The sequence below is a fragment of the Hippocampus bargibanti genome, linkage group LG09 (assembly GCF_051943395.1).
Source record: "Hippocampus bargibanti isolate YZ-2025 linkage group LG09, ASM5194339v1, whole genome shotgun sequence".
Lineage (NCBI taxonomy): Eukaryota > Metazoa > Chordata > Actinopteri > Syngnathiformes > Syngnathidae > Hippocampus > Hippocampus bargibanti.
In genome coordinates, this window is record NC_142742.1 from 10167300 (window position 1) to 10189596 (window position 22297).

General features: G+C 42.4%; 2 protein-coding genes across 2 annotated transcripts in view; one reads left to right on the plus strand and one right to left on the minus strand.

Annotated features, from left to right (window-relative positions):
• Window positions 1-22297, minus strand: part of ctsl.1 (cathepsin L.1) — a 113513-nt gene that overhangs the window by 52155 nt on the left and 39061 nt on the right. The gene's annotated exons all lie outside the window — the stretch shown is intronic.
• The window catches only part of msrab (methionine sulfoxide reductase Ab), a 67873-nt gene continuing 51308 nt past the window's right edge, over window positions 5733-22297 (plus strand). Inside the window, 2 exon segments of the mRNA XM_089004550.1 lie at window positions 5733-6888; window positions 6972-7119. The gene's annotated coding sequence lies outside the window, so the exon portion shown is untranslated.

A 22297-nucleotide genomic window follows, 5' to 3' on the forward strand; every position in this document is an offset into this window, starting at 1 on the left:
CTCGAATGGGAATTCTAATCGGGATCAACATGGCAATCGATGTTTTTGTGTTGTTTTTTTTAATCGTGGCGGCGATCATCACTCAACGTTCATGACAGCTCACGCTTACTGGATGTCTTCTCCCACACTTATGGGTAAGTCTTAACTCCACATTGAGGGTGGTGGGTCTACAGGAGGGGTTAGCTGAGGACGCTGACGTGTGTGTTTAGACGGGGTGGGGGTGGGTGAGTGTAGGAGTCTGGGGCGACTGCACGTGTCGTAGTGCGTGGCAAGCAGGCAGCCTCGAGGGGATCTCCCATGACTCTTATCTCGGGGTCTCCAGGGATTCCATTTTGGCTCTTCGTTTCTGCTCGGGGGGTGTTCAAATTAATAAAATTCGTTTAGCGACCTACAGAAGACTTGGCAAATGCAAATTAGCGTTATTTTGTAGCTACCCGGTTATTGAAATTCACATGCAATAGTGTTCCCAAACATATATGATCATTGTGTGTGAGTCTGTGTTCATTATGACGATCTTTGGTTGTAACCATTTCCAATAAAATGGCCGCCAACTACAATGTCTAATACGTTGATCGTTCATAGATGTAAAAACATGGTTATGTAATACAGAAAAACAGCAATTACCAATACATATATATGAAGAAAAATATTTTATAAGAGATGAAACTAACAACTGTCGTGCTCTACCCCATCACTGAAAATATTCAGTTCGCAAATGTGAATCAAAGAAGCCAACTGTCATCAATGTAAATCGTCTCGGCTTAGCTTTGTCTGGGAGACTCCCTTTTGAAAGTGAGAGATGGTTTAAGCCAGGGGTGTCAAAGTCATTTTTTTGCCACGGGCCACATTGTAGTTATGGTTTCCTCTCGAGGGCCGTTATGAATGTGGGGAACCCATTAGAATGGTTAAATCCCTTCAAATATTACATATAGAGCACACAGCAAATTAATGAATAACTCATTTTCAAATCTGAAGTGAAGAATAATGACTTTTATTGTGGTTGACATCCAAAAATATGAAATTTTGGCTCAGATTTTAGCAATCATCATGGAATTTAACAAGTTTGATTTGCCTTCGTGGGCCGAAAAAAATGATGTGGCGGGCCGGATTTGGCCCGCGGGCCTTGACTTTGACACCTGTGGTTTAAGCCTTCACAGACACTGCGATTTGCTTCTGTTTATCACACATTTTCAGACAATGTGTTTAGAGGCGCGCTGTGTTGTCGTGTGTTGCAGCAGTACAACGTACTGGGTCGACCGGAAGCATTGTTGATGAACGGAGAGTATTCATGTGTTATACATTAGGCTCAAAAGCAAGGTCGCAGCGGCAGCAGTAAAAAAAGAATCCATAAAACCCCCTTTGCAAACTCAACAGCACAAATTGTTCCTCTATAATGTTCAACATGATCAAAGGGTATTGATGGGGAAAAATGTAGTTTCAAATTAGCTTCATGATCCAGTTGGGCTAATGACTCCTCAAGATGACTGTTCAACAGTGGCCTAGAAGGCCATTACCATTTCTTAAACCTCAGGGAAAATGGAAAGAGGGCTATTTGGCCATTCGTCTTTGCACAATGCCTCAAAATCATCCAGCGACCGAGCTCTTCTCCTCTGCACCCTCCCTTCGCTCAAATCCCTGATTTTCAATTGAGTTCAAATCTGGGGACTGACATGGCTATGGAAAGAGGCAGATTATCGGTCAAAACATTTGTACAATTTTCAGAATGAGAGTATGTTTATATAACTTAAAAAATGCATGGATTTTAACTTTTAACACATGCCTTATCTTTTAACTCATTCACTGCCAAACAATGTCCAAAAATGTGTACACTCCAGTGCCAGGGTTTTTTCACTCAAATTGCAGGTACCACAGAATATTGAGGTACAGGACTACATAAACATTCAATACAACGATATAAATCTTAGACTCTCTTCTTTCATCAGAAAAAAAGAGTTCATTCCTAAGTTATATGGGTCTGGAGTTTTCTGAGCTTGAAATAGGGGCGGCTGTACAAAATACAATACAATACAGACATATTGATTTTTTATATTGTCGTGCTCTAACAAAAGCAGAAGCTATAACGAAATGCTAACATGGACAAAAGGCAAATGCTGCCCCCTCGTGGAAGTAAAAAAATATTGCCACAGGTCTGACCAGCGCTTCTTCCATGTTAAGTCTCACAATTTGGTCGGGAAACTCCCGATTTTGCCCAACTATTCACACAATACAGAAAGTTCATTTGTAAGGTGAAGCAAAAGAAAATGTAAAAAAATACTAATTGAATGTATAAATAAACAATGAAAGCATTTTTGTGTTTTATTTACTTCTAAATTACACTTTTGTAACGCTCACATTATTTTAACACACACACCACAGAGTTGCGAGTCCGAAAATCTCCCGATTTATGATTTCTGAAACTTAACATGTATCGCACTTTATCCCCCTGTGTGCAAGAAAAAACAAGACCTGAACAAATTTGGGATTGGCACTCCACATCACACTTTTCAATTCCCAAATAAATTTAGGAACGGCAGCGAATGAGTTAATTGTGGATGGCACGATGTATTTGTCACCGAAATAAATATACACGCCTAGAACACTTTCCTCAAGCTAAGTCCAACATAATGCTGACTTTTGATTGGCTCTTGTGTTATCGTGCTCAGAGTTAGCTGGCTGTCAAGTTGAGAGGTGTGCTTCAAATTTTGTCTACGCCAATTATTACGAGCATCTCTCCATATTTTGCTTGGCATTGTTCCAGCTCGTACGTGTGTGTCTGTGTGACAAGAAAATATCCATGTCTTTTCAAGCTCATGTGCATCAGAATCAGAATCAGAATCAGAATCATCTTTATTGCCAAGTATGTAGAACACACAAGGAATTTGTTTCCGGTAGAACACGCTGCACTAGTATCGTTGTCAAAAAAACTGCTAAGTGGCACTATACAGTTCCATTTTGAGGTACAACATTAAGTTAGTGATCACAGCTTTTTATTGGGAAGGTTTGTTTTGTTGGGGACATTTTAACTGCGTTCACAAAAAAAAAATGCTCAGGTGAGCTCCCATCGCCCTGTTAATATTAGTTGTACATGTAGAGGTGTGTGCGCGCGCTTGTTTGTGCGCGTGTGTGTTTGTGTGTGTGCGTGCACCGTTCCAGACTTGCCGCCGCAAGGTCATGCTTGTTCTTCATTGTGCCTTCATTATCATAAGGCATCCAATTCTTTGTTCCATTAGTGATGCTTCGCCATGTCGCCTGCGCCGACCTCTATTTACATGACTAAATTAGATTGATTTGACTCTGCCGTTGGTGTGTGTCTGTGTGTTTATGTGTGTGTGTGCCCGCGTTCAAACATAGGTCTTCAAATGAAATAACAACAAATAATATTGATAATTGATGTAAATATTAATTCAATATATATCCTTTCATTTATTCCAGAGGTACGTTTTAAATGTGTCAAGTAGTGGGCTGGTGTAATATTTTACTAAAGGCAGTCAGTCACTGCACATTACAGCGTAAATCATTTTGAATAGTTTAAATCGATGCTACAAAAGTACCAATATTAGGAAGGCTAGATGTTATTGAATGAATTGCAATTGCATTAATCCATTCCATACACCAAAAACACATTATAAAATAGTTCTTTGAAATAAATAAAAGCAGCACACTATTGTATAAAAATATACCCAAAGCGAATACGATCTAAATAAGATAAAAACAAGTATGAGATGGTCTTTTAGCTTATTCACTGCCATTCCCGAATGTATTTGGGAATTGAAAATATGACGTAGAACGCCATTCCCGAATTTCAGGTTTTAGTTTTTCTTCTGGTATTGCCGATAAAGCTCTAGCCAGACCCGGGCAATGTTTTTCCCTTCCACAAGGGGCAGCATTTCCCTTTTTTCCATGTGAGCGCTTTGTTCCTGCTTCAGCTGTTGTTAAATCGCTATATAAATCAATATGTATGTATTGTATTTTGGACAGATGCCCACATTTCAAGCTCAGATAACTCCAGACCCATATAACTTAGGAAGTTTTTTTTTTCTGATGAAATAAGAGAGTCTTCGGTTTCTTACGCTGAATTGAATGTTTATGTAGACCTAAAACTCAATATTCTGTGGGTCCAGGAATTTGAATAAAAATGACAAAAACCCTGGCACTGGAGTGGACACATTTTGGCACATCATCTGGCAGTGAATGAGTTAAAGCATGCATGTGAGACCGAGCTGTGCACCTTTACATGGAGCGTGGCCCATCAGGTGCCTTGGGTGTGAATTTTTTAATTTGTGTGTTCTAATGTTTGCACTGTTTTATAAACTGAAACGTTTTGTAAAGAATGACAACGATGAAGCAATGAAATACAAAGTAATTGTGAGGTTTTATTCCTAAGGAAAAAAATACATTGAAGACTATTTTCATGGTGACGTCGTGGAAGTTTGGGATTGGCACTCCACATCACACTTTTCAATTCCCAAATAAATTTAGGAACGGCAGCGAATGAGTTAATTGTGGATGGCACGATGTATTTGTCACCGAAATAAATATGCACGCCTAGAACACTTTGCTCAAGCTAAGTCCAACATAATGCTGACTTTTGATTGGCTCTTGTGTTATCGTGCTCAGAGTTAGCTGGCTGTCAAGTTGAGAGGTGTGCTTCAAATTTTGTCTACGCCAATTATTACGAGCATCTCTCCATATTTTGCTTGGCATTGTTCCAGCTCGTACGTGTGTGTCTGTGTGACATTGAAGACTATTTTCATGGTGACGTCGTGGAAGGAGTTAATTTCTTTACATTTTCACACCTCAATACTTGACTCTTTCTGTCGACATCAGTCGAAATACCGTGATGTATCATTGACGTTTTTTTTTTTTCAAATCACGTATCATTACGTTACAAGACAACATGGTAAAATGTCACTGACACTGATGAAGGCAGAAGTACACGCTGAAACATGTCAGGTATTTAAACAACCTAAAACACCACTGCTGGAATAAATGAATCTCTTATAAATAAATAGAATTAAAAAAACATGTTGAAAGCCCCAAAAGTTGTGTTATTTCCCCATATAGTCAATATTTTGCATTATGTTATAAAACAATGCAAAACACTGGTGCTCTTTAACAATAGTAATAATAATATGTCATGATGATTTATGGTAGTAATGAGGGAGCGGTATATATTATTACGTATGGGGTCACCTGCTGTCTAACAACCCCCCTCCACTTTTCATTGGATGAGATGAGGTGGGGGTGCCCCAATTCTATAGAGCCGATGTGCATAATGCGCAGACAGTGAGCAAGATGGCGGCTTTTGGATGGGGGGTGTGTGGGAGGAGTTGATGACCTCGCCGCACTTGCCCTTCTGCACGTGCTCATTGTGTGCGCCTCAAAAGGGGTGTCAGGAAATCACAACATAAAGGCCAAAGCGTTGCAGTGAATGCAAGCGCTGCGCTCTATTGTGCGTTGGATGCTTTAGTGTCAGAGGATTGACAAGTGCAAAGCTACTTGGGCCATTTCCTACAAAACAACAATATTGAATCGAAGGGATTTTTTTTTGAGTGGGGGGGTTATCAATTAAATGTTTTTGCTACTTTTAAAACAATGCCGCCAAAGTTTGATTTGCTTTTAGGATCTAGTTGGCCACATTAACCGCCACTGCCGGCTAAGTGTTATGAGGACTATCGTACAAATTAATGAACTGAATGCATTTTCACTTTAATTGCGTTTTTTTTTGCATTCAAAAAACAAAGACATGGAAATTTGACACGTGAAATTATTTCTTTATTGGGATCTGTTTTTTACATCAAACCTGAAAAAAACTATCATGAAATGACCAAAGTGCATACATACACAAAAGAAAATGAGATAAAAAGCATGTATCTTTAATTTTAGTAATTGTTAAACATGGATTGAAACATGCAGTTTGATCAAATTGAATTAGTTCATGTATTTTTCTTTTTTTTTTAAATATCGATATACTTTTTCAAAAAAATTACACATTCTTAGCATTTTCTCAGATGATATTTGTTTCTCATTTAAAATGAAAACTCACAAAATGTGCATGTTTTCCATTGCGATAAATTAATCTTTCGCGCATGTTACAAATAAACCGGCCATTTTTTTTTCACGCACTGTTTTTATTTATTGATTTATTTTACCTTTCTTCTACTTTCTAACCTTGTGTTGTCATTGCAAGTCGTCAAGTAGGCATTGGCAGACCTTCAAAGTGTCCTGCTGTCGCCACATGCCACCCCGCTATCACCCCTACCTCGACCCCTCTGCCCACTTGGCCTGAACCGCTAACCTGGTCCTGAAGGCCTTTCGCTGTAGTCACCGGCATTCCCGCCTCAAAAACTGCTTAACCTTCACTGCGCCTTTTGTGTGCCTCGTCCAATACGTACGTGACTTCCCGCCGTCAGGTGAGCGAAGGCTGTGGCTTCTCTCTTGGCATTCACCGCGTGCCTTAATTGTATTGAAATTAAATCAAGGTCCACTGTGAACACAAAGAGCTCAAACCAAACACCGGAATCTCGTTGACGTTACTCACCGTTCATCCATTGGGACGACGTATATGAGCAATTGCGGCGGGGGGAGGAAAAAAAGGGCAACAAAAGACGTGCATCATTGCGAGATATCACAAGCGACCTTTCGGGCGGATGGAGACAGCCGAGGTTGCCTGTTCCCATTCCTGCACACAACGCCATCACCCCTCCACCCCCCAAACCACCGCTTAATGTCTTTAAGCGTCGCATCGTTACAGCCAGTAAAACCGCGTCGTTATCTCCCTCATCCACCTCCAACCCTCCCTTACGTCCTCCCACTCTCCCGTCACATCTCAGCCGCTAACAAGCTTGAAAATAAACAGACGGCAATGCTGGCATTTTAAACAGAAATGTCAGTCCAAGGAACTTTACAACTTTTTTCCTTTTTTCGGTTTACCGAGAAAAATAACGAATGCACTTGTTGTCATATCCCAGATGAGAGCAGGAGAGGATGCTGCAGTATTTCCTCTCATTTTGGCGCATCCGTGATCCCGCCGATTCCATTTCCCGACGTCCTCTTGCCGGTTTGCTCGATTAAAGGGATGCTGAGATGACGGACAAGGGATGGGAGGCATGCAAAAAGGTAAAGGAGGTTTAAAAAAATGACGGCGGGATATGTACATCGTTGTGTAGGAAAAATCCATTTAGGGAAGGAAAAAAAAGCCCAAAAGGATACATATATAAGCCAAGAAGGTATATATGTATGCGCATCCGAGGGAAGCGGAGATAAAGGGATGGAGGTGGAGGAAGAGGAGGAGGAGAAGGAGTAGGAGGAGGAGGAGGAGGAGGAAGAGGCGACTGGCTCGCGCACAGACACACTGCGCCGAGGCAAAGGCACTAGCAGCAATTTATGCTTTCTGGTCGCCACCACACCCCACCTCATCCACCCCCCCCCCCCCCCCCCACACACACACACACACACACACGTATAGACAGGAGTGTCCCGCCCCTATCTGCCCCTGTCCCGTACTGGATGCGTGGTCTATCTGATCAGTGCAGAGGGATTAACCAACGAGGCCAGCTGGCAGGGATTACACAGGAAAAAACTGGGCTGGGGGTGGGGTGCAAGTGACTATGCGATGGGGGTAGCACCTTCTTGTGTCTTTACATGCACATATATGTGGTGAGCTACGCGGCGGTCATGCTTGTAATTGTCCATGTCGATGGAAGGGTTCGGGAAGTTCAAGTATGACACGTCATTCGTGTGAGGCCAATGTCGTCACCGCTAAATGAAGGAATGACGGATTGGCTTCACTGCGTAAGAGGTCGCACTGTATAATATCAGAGTGTACATCTAAGGACACGGTAGGTTGTCTGCATGGCAACATGGGGAGGTTGACATGGATGAGAAGCCACTTGGTCCACTATGTGAAGATGCAACGTTTATGAGATGAGAGGAATTTCAGCGCGGAATAGACACCATTCATCGTACGACTGCATAGGAGATTCACTCTTTTGGCAAGAAAAAAGCACTGGTTTTATATTGCGAGAACGTCCGAGTTTCAGTGTAGGCGGACGTTGGGTTCACCGCAGGAGAGCCATCAAGCAATTCCTTGCACTGTGCGAAGACGTGAGCTGTGCTCGAAAGATCATGTGAACATACAACGTTCGCCATGATATTTTTTTAATATGTAGAGATGGGGTTGACTGTATAACAGTAAATTTGATTCACTGCATGAGGATCCATACACACATACACACACGCACGCACGCACACACACACACACACATACACACACACACACACACACACACACACACACACACACACACACACACACACACACACACACACACACACACACACACACACCTGTCAATTTATGTTTTCCCCATATTTTATACGTTTTTTTTATTATTTCAAATAATGTATGGCATAGTACAATGTTTATATGGGAAAAAAAGTAAAAACAAATTGTGAACCGATCTTACAAGGACCATTTTGGCTCAAATCCAGTTGGTCTCAACTACTGGTAGCCAACGACAATGCTGTCGCCGATCGCTATTATTGTTACGGCAAACCAGAAAAAGTAATCCTCAATCGTATATTTTTTTTAAGCGCTGGGTACTGTTGGATTGATAAAAGCATAACGTGCGCATGCGCGGTAAGATGTCTATATTTCCGCGTGTGTTAGCATTTTTTTCATCTTTCAAATAATGTGCGGCGTACAACAACTGTTATGTGTGAATTGTAATCATTTATAAGGGCAGCTATTAGCCAAGGTTGACAGGTATGCACACACGCACACACACACACGCACGCACACACGCGCACACACACACGCGCACACACACACACACGCACACGCACACGCACACGCACACACACACATACACACAAACATTCCTGTTTCAAAGGTTTTATGAGGTCCGGATAAAGGAGTGAGGACCACCGTTGCTGATAAAAGAACTTTTTGATTTAAAGAACTAGTGTTACATTTGACCACTAAATGTCACCCCATTTCCCACTTCAACTTCTTTCAAAACAAAGAAATAAAAAGTGGACTTGAAACTGAAATAACAGCAGGAGTGAGGTTTCTAAATGTGTACTTTCAAAGTCCTCACCCCTGTAGTGAATTTGGTTAAATACACGCACACACACACACACACACACACACACACACACACACACACACACACACACACACACACACACACACACACACACACACACACACACACACACACACACACACACACACACACACACACACACACACACACACACACACAGTGAGTAAAAAGTGTGTGTATCCAAATGAAATGAAAATGCACACCCAAAAATATCCTGTGACGGTAAAGTGTCCTTGAGAGTTTTGTAAGGCGCTTAGAAATTAAATGTATTATTATTATTATTATGATTATTATAAAAAATCATTTTGGGTGAATTTGTGAGGACCTTTCTGAAACGTTAACAGATGCATATATAGACCCTCTAGAAGCCTTTAGAATGAAAAACTTGTCAAAAATGTCCTCACTACGTATGGTATAAAATGTTCGTGATCCTCACAAGACTAGTCATACAAACACAAATCCTTTTCTCCTTACTTATGGTATGGTCCCCGAAATTTTGCTGTTGTACTTCATCACATTGAATGAATATAAAGATTCAAAGTACCCACCCCGTACCTCCCAAAAAATGAACGTTATTCACAGGATTTTGTTGGATCAAGTTTACTTATGAAATGTGCAGCGTTAAAAGGCTTTATTTTGCATTGGCATTCTTTTTACTGTACTATTAATTTCCATTGAAAAAGCTGATTATTATTGTCCAAAATAATTGGTACACGACAGAAATGTGAACATAAACATACCGTATTTTCCGGTGAATAAGGCGCACCGGAGTATAAGGCGCACCCCCAATGAATGGTGTATTTTCAGACTCTTTCCATATATAAGGCGCACCGGACTATATGGTGCACCTTCAATAAATGAAAAAAAGTTCCAAATATATTTAAATAAATTTAAACATAAGGCACACCACATTACAAGGCGCCACAGTAGAAGCTGAGGTTACGCACGACTTCATCTATGGAGGGAAATGGAGTCGTTGGCTGCTGACAGTCGTTGGCTTTTGAAAAAAAGCAACGCCTTTGTGTGCACCTTATACATCGGAAAATACGGTATTTGGTTCTTTGAAAAAGAACCTGAGAATGTATGAGATTTAAGGAGTGATTTGTTGTAAAAATGATTTATTTCTTTATTGATTTGCACGCGACAACTCTGAAGCAATTGCTCAACAATGCAAAGGGGCCAGCGTACAGCATGTCGATCCGTAGCCATTTATTGTCCTCACAAAATGAGTCAACACACAACCCTGCATGTCAAAACTGCTGGCAACAAAAGTGAGAAGTCCCCCCAAAGTGAAACCGAGGCCCAGTTAGCAGACCCAAGTACGATCTCCGTCCCAGCGTAATACATGTCAGTGCATTGGCTGCCCTTTTGCACGGCACACTTGATAAATGGATGTAAATGCGGCAGGAGGCGGCACACGAAAGGGGAGGAGGCGGGAGGGAATGGGGGGTACAGTGAAGTGGGGGGAGGACCCACATGGGCGATAGGGTGGGGATGGAAATGGAACGGTGGGCGGCTGGGCTGACAAAGCAAGGTTTTGCCCCCTGACCCTTTCCGCGCTCCATCATCCGTCAGCTGATCGCGGGAAACGGCACAGCCGCAGGAACAAAAAAAAGCCCCTCAACCCCCCAAGCCCACCCAACCACCCCCCTCCATCACTAACGTCGATTCGAACGTACCTCCATCTCATGCTTCACTTCCCAAACCTTTACAACCGTATGGCATCCATCTGTTATGTTAACGCATGGTGCCGCATTTGGATTTTATCCCCTTACCCCCCCTTAAAATCAAGTGCATCGGAGGAGGAAGTAAATTTATGAACAAAATATGATTCAATTCCATGCATTTAGCTTTTTGGCTTGTGCTGCAAACACACGCTCCAGATTTGTTGTTGTTTTTTGTTAGTTTTTTATTATCATCGGATCCGTGTCGGTTGTTTGCATTTTCGGGTTGCTGCCCATAACGCATTTGGATGCGCACGTATCCTGTTTTACCCCAATTTTCATCCAGGCGTTAAAAATGTCTATTTTGGTGTCGTGCAGAATTTTTTTTTCTTGATCCCGTTGTTTTATAAGCGCAAATAAAATAGAGGTACAATTTTTTGCTGGATCTGTGTTATATACTATGCCGCTAAGCGTTGTTGCAGGCTGTCGACTGCAGTTTGAGCTACAGTGCATAGGACGGACACACACGCACACTCACACACACACACACACACACACACACACACACACACACACACACACACACACACACACACACACACACACACACACACACACACACACACACACACACACACACACAGGGCAGGCATCCAAGTGCTTCTGTAAAATCAAAGCGACATTTTTAGGCCCTCAAAGACGACACAAAATGGTGCTTTTTCTATAGCGCATGTAAAGAATAGGACATGGTGAACGGGTGAGCAGTAAAATGAGCTGAGCTGTCCTGCGAAAAATAACATAAAAAAAACGCCCTGACTCGTGCTTTGATGAAGGGTGTTTCTGATTTTTTTTTTCCCCATTTGATTGTCCTGATTCGCTCTTTCTTCTTTCACCATTAGAAGATGCTGATTAGAAGATTTATATTTGAATTCAAAACATGACTAGCCTCATAATATAATTGTGGTGCATTCCCAGATGTCTTTTACTCAACTTTGCTTTTTTCTTAACCTCACTGTCATTACATCTGTAATGATGCACAAATGACATTTCATTGCATGTCCGTGCAATTTCCACCTGCACATTTTAATCATTCCCTTTTGATGCTAATAGAAAATGAGAAATAACAAGGTTTTACTGCTTAATATCATGAACGAATGTGTCCAGTTTAATTTCGCCAGATGTGGTTCAATTTCCGATGTGGGGCTGAAGCTCAGCAAAAGAGGGTCCACTGTCAGACAACCTACGGTGTTCATTGAATCAGAATATAGGAGACGCACATTTAATGAGGATATATTAGGTTGGTAGAAGAGATGAGGTTGATTGTGTGAGAACCTATTGGGTTGACAATGACAAAATGGACACAGGTTCACTGTATGGGAGCGTTTTAGAATCTGTAAGAGAATGTCACGCCGGGTTCCTACCAGACTCCAACCTTACCGTTTTGAATTTTCATGGTCTCCCTCTGGACTTGCGTGGGTTTTCTCTGGGTACTTCCCTTACTTCCCACATTCCAAAAAACCTTTATAGTAGGTTAATCGAACACTCAATATTGTTCTTAGGCACAACTGTGAGTTTAAATATGTTTGTGTTTCCAACGACTCGCCGGCAACCAGCTCAGTGTGTGACACGATTTGCAAGGTGGTGGTGGTGGTGGTGGCAGGGGGGAGGAGCAGGGTCTATTTGATATGTTGAATTAAAGTCGGCAGGAACAAAATCTCAAACAATAAAGTCATTCGAACAACAAAAGGTCCAAAGTAGCAAACAAAACCAGGAATAAAACATGACAAGATGAAACAAACCTGAAAGAGTTAAACAAACAATGACACGACACTGAATAGTTGTGCCGGGAGTCCTTTTTGTGGGTGAGCAGCGGCAGCCACACGCGCCAGCTACACGCGCCAGCGTTCACTCAACCCACTCATAGAAAGCTAACTAGCCAGCTATTAGATGCTGTGAAATGTAAATTTATCAACTGCGAGACTAATAACGGCAAATCCAATAGATAGCTAATGGATAGCTTGCTAGCCAGCCAGATATCTAATAGATAGCTCGCTAGATAGCTAGCGAGCCAGCTCGACAGCTAATAGATAGCAAATAAAGTGCTCTCAAGGACACTTTTTAATAGTTCAATTATTGTCCTATACTCCCGTGTGATGTGATCAAACAGTTCCACTGGTGTTATTCTTCATTGAGAAAGTGACATGGTGTCAACTGAAATGTTTTCCGGATTCAGTTCATTAGCAACTACTCGTGTCACACTTCACTTCTCCCACCATACGATGTTGCAGGCGGTGTATGTGTGCATGTGTGTCTTTATATCGATTGATCGGTCCGTCCTGCGGTCCGTCCATCGGTCTGTCCTTTGGTCCGTCCTTTTGTCCATCCGTAAGTAGATAAATATATATATCCAAACCATAAGATGCAACTTCAATTGATGAGATAATGTATTTTTTCCATACATAAGCAGCACTGCATTACATATATGCAGTGCTCCTTGTATATGAAAACAATTTTAAAATATCTTATTTGTTGAAGGTGCACTTCATAATGCGGTGCACCTTATATACAGTATGTATGTATATATATATATATATATATATATATATATATATATATATACAGTAAAGTCTCGTTATATCGATATCGGATATATCGATAGTCCCGGTTATATCGATACTTTTTCTATGCACGCACGGAGAAAATTACATGCAGACAGGGTCGGATATATCGATAGTCCTGGTTATATCGATATTTTTCGGACTCCCTTGAATATCGATATAACGAGACTTTACTGTATATATGTTTTTTTTTTTTTACACACACACACACACACACACACACACACACACACACACACACACACACACACACACACACACACACACACACACACACACTGTAGGGGTTCTCTCCACGAGGACACGCAAGCTTGACCGTTTTGAGGATTCCCATACAGGAAGTAGTCGCCGTCTCGGACTCGAGCTGGGTGGAGATGAATAGAGTGCGGGTTCGTCTCCACTTGGGTAATCCGATGGAGAGATTAGCAAACAGGCAGCATTTGGACGAGATTACGGAGTCATTAGAGAAGGCTGGTGCTCCAGAGCCTCACTCATGTGTTAATGTGGCTTTGCACATCCTGCGCCTGCACAGATTGTCTCCCACATCGCCCACTAAATACTCTCACAATATTAAAACAGGCCCCGCGTCCCGATTCGTGTTCCGTGTTATTAGTTTAAATTCAAATCGTCTGTGTTAGTCACTGTTTAAAACACACAAATCATTTGTTTCTGGTCGGTAGATTGAGTCTTATCCTGCAGCAAAATAGAAGCTCTTACAAAATATGAATTTGATTTATTACAAATGTACAAAGTACAGATAAAATATTCGTGGAGGTATGATATTTCTGTGCTGCAACAGGGAATTAAACTTGCAGGGTTGTTTTTCATGCCATGAAAACAAAAATATCCTTCAATCGGGTATACCTTTAAAGAGTGACGTTACAAGGTTAAATCGCCATTGATTATTTCTTTTCAAGCCCCTAAAGGGAGTTTGCGTCATATATTTCAATATATAACTCAAAAATGTCCTCTGTACCTGTGCACTGCCTACGAGCACGATCCATATTTTCTGTATATTTATCCCATCCATTCACCTCAAATAGCCTTTCCCATTCCGCCAAGAATCTCTGCCCTGGATTGATATATGAATTTATTTTATATGACACACGTTTAGTGTGTAACATCCCATTTGCAATACTTTTAATACATTATGAGATGTTTAATAATCCCAATAAACAATTTGGTTATTTGAACCTGTGCATCTGATAAAATAGTGATTGGGGTGCCGTCGTCTACATGTTGATGACAATGGATTTAATCATCATCACAAAGTGTGTGTGGGGGATGGAGGGGTAAATTTTGTAAGTGTGTGCGGGAAATAACTGCAGCCTGGTACATGGTACATTTGTGTGTGTGTGTGTGTGTGTGTGTGTGTGTGTGTGTGTGTGTGCGTGTGCGCGCGTGTGTGTGTGTGTGTGTGTGTGTGTGTGTGTGTGTGTGTGTGTGTGTGTGTGTGTGTGTGTGTGTGTGTGTGTGTGTGTGTGTGTGTGTGTGTGTGTGTGTGTGTGTGTGTGTGTGTGTGTGTGTGTGTGTGTGTGTGTGTGTGTGAGTGCACGTGTGTCGCTGGTGTTCCACGTGCTATAAATATAATAAGATTGTCACCTTTGGAAAGCCTTTCTGCAAGTTTCTTGAATGCATACAGACACAAAAAATAATCTGCCAGGTTCTCCCCCAAAATAACAAAAAAATCACTCCGCCTCTGCATATACCGTGCCCCACTTCCCTCTCCACCATCCCCCATTCCGCCTCCCCCACCCTTTTTTTGTCAAATAAATTGCTATGTGACCTACTTCCCGTTTTTGCACTGTTCCTCTCATGTTCACATGTTATTGTTTGACACACGACTGATTCACTTTGGGGTATACTGTAGGGAGGAAGAAAATACGGCAATAAGGATATCAAGTGTAAAGACAAAAAAAAACTAGAAATAAAATATGCAGTGCTGTGTAAAACTCTACTTGACCTTTTCATCCCTCGCCCCTCTCCAAAAAATCAATGTTAGAAGAAACGACAACAATTTCAAATAAAATTTGCATCTCACGGATAGTGGACAGTTCTGGTCGTCGCGTTGAGTGCTTTTTAAAGTGATCACCACTCCGCTTTTTAGTTTTTAATTGTGCTTGTAAATAATGAAACGACATGGCTGACATATTCTGTGATGAACAATAACGCTCCCAGAATGTCGTGCAGGCAAATCAATTTTGCAGCCTAGTTAAGCAGAAAGCCCTGCGCTCTGTTAATTTATTTATTTATTTTATTTATTTACGTCTTTACTTACACTAATAAGTGCAACCAATTTAAAGACTCACAATGCATTTTGGGGACTCAGTTAAGATCAGTGTCACTATACATAAATAGAGATATGCCTATGTAAGCCTGTTTAGGCAACATAGGATTAGTAATACTGATGAGGTGATACCGGTCGAAGTGGGGCAATCAGGCCAGTCGTTAATCAGAACGATAGGAACTATCAGTGGAGCAGCTGCAGGGAGTAGTCCTCTGCTCCCCCCAACCTGAGAGCAGGGACCTATCATAGCAGAGTCCGGCACTGCCATTTCTGGACAATAGGGATATATATATAGGGCCTAAACTACCAGTAAGACTTTAGTTTGCTGACAAAGTGTCTTGGATAAGAAGCGAAACGTCCGCACCTTCAAAGAAGTACAGATGACGGCTGAAGAAACCTTTTCATCAAGATGAATATCTGATTAACTCATTCACTGCCATTCCCGAATTTATTCAGGAATTGAAAATATGATGTGGAGTATCATTCCCGTATTTGTTCGGTTTTGTTTTTTTCTTACTGGAGGTGCCGATAAAGCACTGGTCAGACCTCTGGCAATGTTTTTTCCTTCCACAAGAGGGCAGCATTTCCTTTTTTGACCCGTGAGCGCTTTGTTTCAGCTTCAGCTATATATATTCTGCCTCCCTGTGTCTCCCACAGGGAGACACAGGGAGGCAGAATTTGCCTTTTGTACAGTGACCCGCATTTCAAGCTCAGATAACACAAGACCCATATAATTTAGGAATTAACTGTTTTTTTCTGATGAAAGAAGAGAGTCTAAGCTTTCTTACGCTGCACCGAATCTTTAGGTGGTCTGTGGGTCCAGGAATTTGCGTGAAAATGACAAAAACCCTGGCACTGGAGTGGACACATATTTGCACATCGTCTAGGAGTGAATGAGTAAATAGTATGAGCAATGATGAGTTTTACTCGCTTAAACCATGTGAACCTAAGGGGTCAACCATGTGAGAACAATATATGATCTGAAGTTCACTACGTGAGAGCATTGGAGATTTACTGAGAACACCAACAACAATAAAACACAAAGAACACCCCAAATCTACATTCCCTGATCGTGTTAACTTGTTGTGTGCTACTACTGTTGTATGTACGACTTTTCTACAGGGGGGAATGGAGTCTGTGGCTACTGACAGCTTTTACGAGACCTGTTGTGGCTTAATATGACTTCACATACAAGGTGCCCCTGTGTATAAGGCGCAAATCAAGGATTTTGGGTGCACCTTATACACCACAAAATACACTAAATCATTTTAAACCAAAAAGAAAAAAACATTCTTCGTTAAAGTAAGACGTTTAAGTCCTCCTTTTACTACCATCATATGCGGCGTGTTCGGAAATTTGAGAGTGCCACTTTGAGAGTACGTGTTTTCTAGCGTGCTCCTCTCCCATGAATTTATGAATGCAACCTACATTATAAACCAATCCGTAGCCGGTGCTTTAACTGTTTCCTTTCTTGACGCATTGGGCACCCGACGGCACATTTGAACAACGATTTAAGTTTTCGAATGGTCATAGTGACGTAGTGAGTTTTCTGAGAGTCATTCCTATTGTACCCATGATTACGAAAAAAGGATTTTTAATGTGAGTCTGAGCTCTAATCTTCTTTGTCTCGGTTTTATTATTATTATTATTATTATTATTTTTTTTTTTTTTTTTTTTTTTTTTAAACAATTTTTATGAATGGCCCCTCCAAAATGTAACTGACATACTCCGGAATCACTCGTACATTTGTCCTTCTTCTGTGATGCAATTTTGACTGGCATGATTTTCTGCATACTCCGTGTACTTCGTTTTTACTGTGAGAATACATATATGAGACATTACCATGATCTGTGTGATCCTCCACTATGTCCACTGTATCAGAGGTCACTGTGGTATTAGTCATAAAGGTTTTAACATGCTGTATGGCGGTCAGGGGTTCCTTTCATGAGAATTAATTTGATGCACGGTATGAAAAAATATAGAATAAAACAAGAATAGGTCTGTCCTATGAGAGCATGTGACTTTCACTGTAAGAAAACACAAATGACACCATGTATGCGATTATAGAAGGGATTAAGTATTTCTTTTGATGGCTTCCTAATATTAGCCACGGCTAACTCGGTTTGCACCAACTGGCTAATTGCCCGTCCCGTCCCATATATTGTCTGATATCATGGATTGAGGTTTTTTTATGTTCTCTTTTGCTGTGGTTGACAATGTCTGTGCAGATGAAAAATGCTTTGAATGCGCCTGCAACCGTTTCAAGCGCCACCACATCACGGCAGTCCATTTTCTATCGTCGCGCTAAGAGCGACCGGGCTAAGCCACTCTTGGCCTACATACGAGCCTAAAACAGCAGATTAGGGTCCTGTTCTTCTAATCCCATGCACCAGGGCATGTGCCACTGTCGCCATGCAGGCAGCAGCCAATCGGTTTGCCATAAGCGTTGATCTAGCCCCACCCCCACAATCCATAATGTTCCCGTTCCTTTTTTTTTTTTTTTTTTTTTGTGGTAATATCTCTATTAAAATAAAGGCACGATGAGATTATCAACCACCGCTTTCTCCTCCTCTTCCTCCCATTTTGAACCACCTGGCATCCCCCATGCACTCCCTCACCTCAAGCACCCGTCCTGAGATTAGGGTTAATCTGGACCTTGTGTCATCCCGCATTCATCCATCCATCCGTGCATCCTTCCATCCATCTCGCAGCAACCCCCACACGGCTCCCTCTTTTCCAAATAGGCTTTGCTTTTCAAATCCTTTCTGCCTCCATCCTCCCCTTGCGCTCTCATTTCCGCCAAGTTTTTCTTTCCCGCTGCAGCCAATCGACGAGCAGAGGATGTGTCCCCGAGCTACGCTGCTTACAGACACACGAGCGAACTGATTCATTGTTTCCGAATCAGAATCAGAATCAGAATCAGAATACCTTTATTCGTCCCGCAATGGGGAAATTTGCAGTCCACAGCAGCAATTGAAGAGGGATGGGGTTGGGGTGGGAGTGAAAGGATAGAAAACAAGATATTCAAGCATAACAAAATAAAAATGTCAACTGTATACTGTGCAAATGTAGATGTGCAAAAACCGTTCTATAAACAAGACTGTACATAGTGCAGAATCAAGAGATGCATTAAGATATATTGCAACAACCCATATTTACAAGTGTCCAGTTTTTTTTTTTTTTTTTTTTTTCACATGTGATCATTGGGAATTGTGAAGCCTGACAGCAGTCGGTAGGAACGAGCGGCGGTACCTCTCCTTCTTGCAGCGCGGGTGTAATAGTCTCTGGCTAAAGGAGCTACCCAGAGCTGTCAGGATGGGCAGGAGGGGGTGGGAGGGGCTGTCCGTCATAGCTTTTAGTTTAGCTAGCGTCCGTCTGTTGCCCACCTCCTCAAGAGAGTCCAGCGAGCAGCCCACGACAGAACTGGCCCGCTTGACAAAGCGCTCCAGTCTTTTTCTGTCCCGGGTGGTGATGCTGCCTGACCAGCAGACAATGCCATAGTGGATGGCTGATGCCACCACAGAGTCATAGAAAGTCTTTAGGAGTGACCCCTGAACTCCAAAAGACCTCAGTTTCCTGAGGAGGAAGAGGCGACTCTGTCCCTTTTTGATTAGGGCATCCGTGTTTGTTGTCCAGTCCAGTTTATTGTTGAGAGTAACACCCAGGTACTTGTAGGAGGTCACCCTCTCAATGTCCGAACCCTGGATGTTCAATGGTGCAGGTGACGATTGTTTCCTGCAGAAATCCACCACCAGCTCCTTGGTTTTGCCAGTGTTGATCTGGAGGTGATTCTGCTGGCACCAGTCCACAAAGTCCTTTGTCAGTCCCCTGTACTCCCTATCGTCTCCCTCTGTAATGAGGCCGACAATAGCTGAGTCGTCAGAGAACTTCTGAAGGTGGCAGGTTGGGGTGTTGTAGTTGAAGTCCGAGGTGTAGAGGGTGAAGAGGAATGGAGCCAGGACTGTTCCCTGCGGCGCTCCGGTGCTGCAGAGAAGCCTGTCCGACTCACAGTTCTTTACTCTCACGTACTGTGGCCTGTTTGTGAGGTAGTCTGTAATCCAGGATGTGAGGTGATGGTCGACTCCGGCATGCTGCAGCTTGTCCCCCAGTAGACTGGGCTGGATGGTGTTGAAGGCACTGGAGAAATCGAAGAATGTGATCCTCACCGTGCTCCCAGCATTCTCCAGGTGCAGCAACGCCGTATGGAGGAGGTAGATGATGGCATCCTCCACACCGATGCTGGGCTGGTAGGCAAACTGCAGCGGGTCCAGCGATGAGCTTGCCAGCGGTCGCAGGTGGGCGAGGACGAGTCTCTCCAGCGTCTTCATCAGGTGAGACGTCAGCGCCACCGGTCTGTAGCTGTTGAGCTCTTTGGGGTTGGCAATCTTGGGCACTGGGACCAGGCATGACGTTTTCCACAGCTGTGGAACTCTGCCCAGCTTCAGGCTCAGGTTGAACAAGTGCTGGACAATGTCACACAGCTGGTCGGAGCAGGTCTTGAGGAGTCGGGAACTGATGTCATCCGGACCTGCTGCCTTCCTCACCTTCATCCTCCTCAGTTGGTTCCTCACCTGCGCAGTTGTGACAGACAGGCAGGAACCAGGAGGCAGAGTGGCGGCTGAGGGTGTGGCAACGGTTGGGAGGGCAGATGTTGGTTGTGGAAAGCTGGTCGTGAGAGGGGGCAGGGAGGGTAAGGCCACAGTGAGAGTTGGTGCAGGTGCAGCTACAGGTGAAGTTGACGGTGGGCCGGGGGCGGCTGGCGTCTTGTCAAACCGATTGAAAAAGCGGTTGAGTTCATCTGCCCAGTCCTTGTCTTTTTCGTTCAATGTCACTGGGCTTTTGTGGCCTGAGATGTTTTTCAGGCCCTTCCAGACACCAGCGACATTGCTGGCTTGCAGCTGCTCCTCCATTTTCATCCTGTAGGCCTTCTTCCCCTCTCTGATCTTCCTCCTCAGTTGGATCTGCACGGCCTTCAGTTCCTCTCTGTTGCCGCCACTTTCAATGCATTCGCGATTGCCCGCCACCGCAGTGAAAAGTGGGTTGTACGCAGTGCAATGAAATGCTTTTCAGTGATTTCGATAGAAGTCTCAAGGAGTCATCCTAAAAAAAATCGGCCATTAAAACTGCCGGGTCCTCGCTCAATCCCAGCCCTCGGGGTCATAATGAGGGCTCCACAATGGTAGTGTCAGCAAACATATTGTTCCCTAGCGTCCTTTTCATCCGTTTGGCTTTGTCTCAGCACATAAATGGCATTTTCTCCCTCGAGCAAAATCTCTTCAGGAATAATAATGATTTAAAAAAAAGAGGATGGTGGGACAGAGATTTACCAAAAAATGTAGGCCAGAAACACTTGGCAAATGGAGGAGGAGGGGTTGTAGGGATAGAAGACCCTCGAGCGTTCTTAAAGATGCTCAAATGAGAAAAAAAGACCGTCATAAAAATGTCAGAGTCAGAATGTATTTTTGCCATTGGAAATTGACCGGCGCCTCGTCTGAACTTTTCCGCGATCACACTCATTGAAATGAACGAAACACCGTTTTTCCATCGCATAAATTTTAGCTGAATTGTCCTTCAATACTATTAATACTTATTCATAACTGGATGTGTAACAAGAAAGCATATTATCCGAATCTGAAGCCATTGTTTGGATTCACAAGCAATGCAAGACGTCTTGGCGTGAAGTCATTTTTATTGGTGTTTTGTATTTGAATAAAAAGTGACATCGGTTGTCCTTTAATACACAGTATGGAATGTACAGTAATTTTCAAAATCATCACGCTTCAGCAGACAAAACAAGAAACATTGTTGCAAAAAACGATTGCATTCATATACAGTACAGTGGGCATGTACATAACACAACAGGGAAACTGCAACGCTTACATCTTACTGTATTATGTATGCAATTTAAAAAATTAATCAATCTTCATCTGCTTCCCATTTTTACCTTTTAACACAAACACTTCAATCTCGTCTGCTACACACGAGCTAGTGTCTGAAAATGGAAATGGCTTTGCTACACGGCAGCTGGTCACGTAACAAACTCACGTGACCAAGTCGACCAATGGCGAGGCCGATGGCGCGACCGATGGCGTGTATCGATATAAACATAGCAAAATGGCCGGCGGGAGATGAAAAAGAGCACCGTAGTAACCGGATTATCGTAAGAACCACGAATCGTACTAAACGGAACTAATTATACATAAAAAGATTAGAAATGTGCGCGGGAAATGAAAATAGTGTCGTAATAAGCAGTATTATCAATATAAACGATATCGATATAACGAGACTTTACTGTATATTGAAAACTTTTATATATTTATATATTATACTTGGCAAACGGTTTTCATTCATTGAAAGTGCGCCTTATAGTCCAGTGTGCCTTGTATATAAAAAAAAGTTTTAAAAAAAAAAACATTCATTGGGGGTGCGCCTTATTCTCCAAAAAATAGGTTAAATTTAAAATTGACTACAGATGAGATCGTAAAAGATATGAAAAAGAAGTATCGCAAAAAAATCGACTTTATAATGAGGGTTTGAAAGATGAAGCACATTATAGCCGTTGTTCGCTGTTATTGTGAAGATGGATGTGGTCTCCCAACCCTGATTGTACGTTTCTGG